Raw genomic sequence first — 5550 nt, 5'->3', positions numbered from 1 at the left:
ATAGTGGGAATGCAAGATTTTGGCATGTTGGGGTGTAGAAACAGAGAAGAAATTGGCACCTATGTTTATAAAGCTCATGATATCTGTCCTGTTGGATCACTCACCTTGAAGCCATTTGCTTATAGTGGAACTTGGAGCTGAAAGGCACTAAGAGCATTGATGTTACTGATGTAGTTGGTATCTATATCTTATATATCTATATCTATATTATCTTATAAACCAAATTTGATAATTGTCTTAAAGTCTTAAAAACAACTTTTATTACATAAAAGTACTGTTTTTTAAAGCACAATTATTTAAAAGCATGATGTACAAGACACAAATTATAGCTCTTGCTTCCTTCCAGCACGCTTCCTAGCACAAATTATTGCTTCAGCACGCTTCCTAGCACAAATTATTGCTTCAACACGCTCTGGTGGCTTCCTTCCCAAAGCGACGATTTCATTCCCCAAAATTGCGATTCAAGCTCCTCTACGCAGCACGCTCAAATATGATTAGAAATAGGTTTGGGTTCTTATTGATATCGCTCAACCGATTCGTTGCTCCTTGTTGCATTGTCGATCCATCACTAATCCAATCGAGGTAATTTCTATCTGTTGTTCTTTATCTGTTGCAATCGATCCAAATGAAAACTGATAAACCCTACACCACAAAATCTCTACTCCAATCTCTACTCCAAATCTGTTGCAATCGATTTAGGTTTGGTTTCCACTTGATTTAACAGGTAGTGATACCTTTCATAAATATACGTAAGTGTTGTCTAAAGCTTTTTGTTTAGGGGTCGTTTACCAAACGGTAAGCGCTTACCAAGTAACATTACCTCATCGGATGAATATGGTAAGGACCAAGAAATCTTACCCGGTAAGAGTGAGACAAGGACTAAGAGTCTTAACAAGTAAATGAGGGCGACAAAATAAGCGCTTACCGAGTAAATTGTTGCATAAGTTGTCGTTTTGGTGGACTAAAATCTTACCCGATAAGTAAATAATAGTGTTAAATTTTATCGGTAAGCACTTACTGGGTAAGTGTTTGGTAAACGGCCACTAAGTGTCTTCTGAGTCTTGCAATGTTTTACTTCTTTCCAGCTTGTGTTTGAAGACCTACTTGAGAGGGTCAAGGAGAAAGAAGATAAGGAAGCTAAAAAGCGTCAGCGTCTTGCCAAAGAGTTCACCGAGTTACTATATGACATCAAGGTACATGAAGCCTGTATCATTGGCAAACCTTAATGATATACTACATGTCCAAAAGAGCTTCTGTATATCATCTTACCTTCACTTTTTGGTGCTTGAACTCAGGAAATTACTGCATCTTCCACATGGGAGGAGTGCCAACAACTTTTTGAGGAAAGCTCCAAATACAAGTATGGTATTTGATGAGGCTTCCCATATTTGTTATTTGAAACGAATGTTCCAGTTGAGCTGCATCAGTTTTTTTTCTCTTTTCTTGACATGGAATTAGAGCTGTTGGTGATGAGAGCCTTGCTCATGAGACCTTTGAGGAATATGTTGCTCGTTTGCTGGAGAAGGCAAAAGAGAACTAACGGAAGCGGGAAGGTATCGTCTGAATTTTCAGATAGTATGTTAAACGCAATTAAAGATGTGATATGAAAGTGATTGGTTTTGAGTTGGTATTTTTTTTGTTTCTACTCATTCATTTTTACATGAAAAAGAAGAGGGTGAGTTCGATGATCAACTCTGGTATGCAATGTTGTAGTCTTTTAGAAACCTTGACATGATAACTAATAAAATCATGTTTTTGACTTTTCTATAAACAACCTTTTTTGTATGGTTGCTTTTTGGTAATATTGGTACTATTTCGTTACTTTTCTCATATTCGGATCGGGAAATTTTTTGAGTCGCTTCTACATTTATGCAAGAGAGATTCTGCTAGCTTATTTATTAATTCAACATTATTGTAACGTAAACCACGAGATGAAGTTGATGCAGGAGGAAGTAAGTAATAACAACTAATTTGAGTTTGATTTCACCAAGAATGGCTTTGATGGGTTTAATAGAGGAAATACATTTGAGTTCTTGATGATGTAATTCCGAACAGGCTTTTGGAGTGATGAGGAGGCTATCATGCTTGCAAATGACTCAAAACATAGGCTTGGATGTGCTGTTTTTCCTAGCAGTCAACATCGTGCCAAAGCGATAGCCTCACAGATACATTGTGGAGTTGTCGCTATTAATGACTTTGAGTCCACATACATATGTCAGGTAACGTTACATAATGTGTGTTTTTGTTATCTCGAAGGCACACTCCTTAAGGTAACTGTTGTCAACTTATGTTTAAACCAATCAAATGGGGATTTCGGTTACATTAATTGCTGGTTTTACTCTAACCCAACAACCTTTCATATCTCGAATAGCTGCATCTCATAGAGTTGATGCTAAAATCGTATCCATATTAATGAAAAAAACGTATTTGCATGAAACAGGTTTATGCTCAAATAGGCATGGCAAAAGAAGCTGCAGATGCTGCATCACAGACTAAAGACGGTGAGTTGATGGGCTGCCTCAGAAACACTTTACAACAGAGTTCGGCATCTTCATCCATTTTTGATACTCTTAGAGATCGACCATCCTTCCCGAGCGTTTTTTAGTATTCCTATGGGCTGCTATTTTCTTTCTCGTGGATGATCAAATTGTCGATATAATAAGTAGTCTTGATGTGAAAAATTTGTTGTATAAACAAATTTAATGTAAGTTGAGAGCTTTCTCTTTGAGTGTGATTTAGAAAGTTCGGTGTTTYTAATTTATGTTTGGGGTTTGTAACTCATTTAACAGAAGGAATTGGTTTTAGATTTTATTTTGATTTCCTTTGAAGAGTTCTTAGATTAAATCCTTGTGATACATTAAAGAGTYTGTATTGAGTRGAGTTGATGTTTGTTGCMTTTTATCTTGATTCCAACTAAGTTTTGAATTYGGACCAGGATCGGTTATATTTTGACCGATTAAAGTGGGGTTGATTAAGGGTCATTTATAACCGGTTGGTCCTTATTTATATTATCTTATAAACCAGATGTTATAAAAGTTTTAAAAACAATCTTAAATTTGATTGGTAACAAGTTGTTTATGATTATTGTATGTATGTATTCAAATTAATGAACTCACTTTGCAAGATTTAATTGTTGTCAATGAACTCACTTTGTAGTTGAATATAATTATTTAACAGGTTTTGTTATATAAAAATATCGAAGATTTAGGGAACAATTACATGTGATGGCTTCTTGCTGTTTTAAATTAGGAATTAGGCAAAATCTGGTTAAGAATTGAATTAAATAAGTTGAATTTTAAGACATCACTTTTTGGCTTTTTGTGCTCCCAAACGCTAACTATGATATCTGAAGTTGCAATTTGTTTGGTGATGCATATGATCTTGAAAAGTTATCATTTAATAAAATCTCAAATCCCCCGATTTCAAATCTTTCAATAAAACATAAGGGAGTGTTTGGGATTGCTTATTTGAAACAACTTATGTTTTTCTATAAATGCACTTATCAACTTATTATAAGTTCAAAAGATTTAACTTCTTCAAAAACTTCTTATTACCAGTTTGGCACTGGTATAAGTTGTTTATCCAAACACTCAAAAGTGCTTATTACTGGTATCACACTGAAATAAGTYAGTAAGTTGTTTTTATAAGCAATCCAAACACCCCCTAAATCTCTCAAAAACATTACATCAAATCAAATGRACCATTAGTGTTTCCTTTTGTCATTCGACAAACTTTTAATGACAAGGTTGATCTTGATCAGTTTTTAAAACAATATGTTGAGACATGTCATCAAATATAATAGGGTATAGAATTAAGTCGCATTTGAAAAAATACTTCAAATATATTTTGGGTACACATTTTTTTTGTAAAATTAGGTTATGTATGATCTAATTTTCAATATTTATGAATAAAAATTGACTTGGAATGGGAATGACCCAAAATCCAAAAAGATGATTTAAATCACCACATATTTAATGCTTGTAACTTTTTTTTTTTGGATATATTGCCTTAGAAAGGATTTACGAAAAATGAATCATATTCTTTCCACCTATAACTACAATTACAAAGGGGTTTGTTATTATACACATTCCACATAAAAGGTTTATTTTTGTACGAATGATTATAGAAGCTACTAATACCAACATTTCGCATAGATGGTTATTTGAATCTACTGTGAGTACAAATGTTGTAGGCTTTATGACATCTTGAAAAAATTTGATATTTTGCAATTGAATAAACTTTAATGAACTTTTACATCCCGCCGCATTGCGCGGGTATACAACTAGTATATATATATATATATATATATATATATATATATATATATATTTAGAGAAATAGAGAGAGACAGAAAAAAAAACTTGGGATCATATGAGAAAAGTTTGTTTTCGTGAGACATAATTTTTATATTTGAAACTTCAGTGTTTTTTCTGTGAAGATTCGACTTTTTTTTACCTTCAGTATTTTGTTGTGATGTTTCAAGGGTAAAAATCGTTTCTTAGGTGAAGCAACTATATAACACAATGCTTATAAATAAAAAAGTGGAATATTGAAAAGTAAAGAAAAAGGGGTGGTGGCGCAGTTGGCTAGCGCGTAGGTCTCATAGCAATTACTGAGTTATCCCGAGGTCGAGAGTTCGAGCCTCTCTCACCCCATTTCTATTTTTCTGTGTGTTTTGTTTATTTAATAGATAACACATCATGTGCAAGCCACGTGACTCGACTAGACTACTCTCCTATTAACTAATGGTGTTTAGGGTTCTAAACGAAGTAAACGCTTCGTTATATTTTCGTTTATTTAATAAATGAATATGAACATGTTTTTTTATTTGTTTAATTAAATGAATTGTGGTCTCGTTCAATCATTTATGTTCATGAACATTCATTTATTTATGTTTTCATTTATGTTTGTTTACATATATATATATAGAGAGAGAGAGAGAGAGAGATTAGTTATTATGCAACCAATACAACTCATCTCAACCGTCTATTTATGTTTGTTTACATATATATATATATATATATATATATATATGTATATATATAGAGAGAGATAGAGAGAGGGAGAGATATTAGTTATTATGCAACACTTTACATTTGTACAACCAATACAACTTATCTCAATCGTTCATTTAATTTGATAAATATGTGATTTGGTAGTTGTTGAATGATTAAGTGGTTAGAATGATTAAGAGACTCTCATAATATAGTGTAAAATGAAATATAATTGTTTACAATGAAATTAAGATGTTGAATGGTTAAGGGAGACCCAAGATGTAAAATAATTCAGAGGATTTTAGAACCATTAAGAGATATTTTTTTTTGTTAAACAAAATTTATCTTTTAACGATTCAGATGTTGCATCTTAATGAAATTATTAAGAGGTAAACAAAACAATCCCTAAAAATATCTTTAACATTATAATAATAATAAAATAATACATGTATTTATTATTAGATTATGTTATTAAAATATAATAATTACGATATATAATTACTTTTTATAATCAATAAGTAATTATCACTTGAATTTTAAAATAATTTATTTAATG

The sequence above is a fragment of the Cynara cardunculus genome (genome assembly GCF_001531365.2).
Source record: "Cynara cardunculus var. scolymus isolate 2C chromosome LG 4, CcrdV1, whole genome shotgun sequence".
Lineage (NCBI taxonomy): Eukaryota > Viridiplantae > Streptophyta > Magnoliopsida > Asterales > Asteraceae > Cynara > Cynara cardunculus.
Note: the sequence above shows the minus strand (reverse complement) of the source record.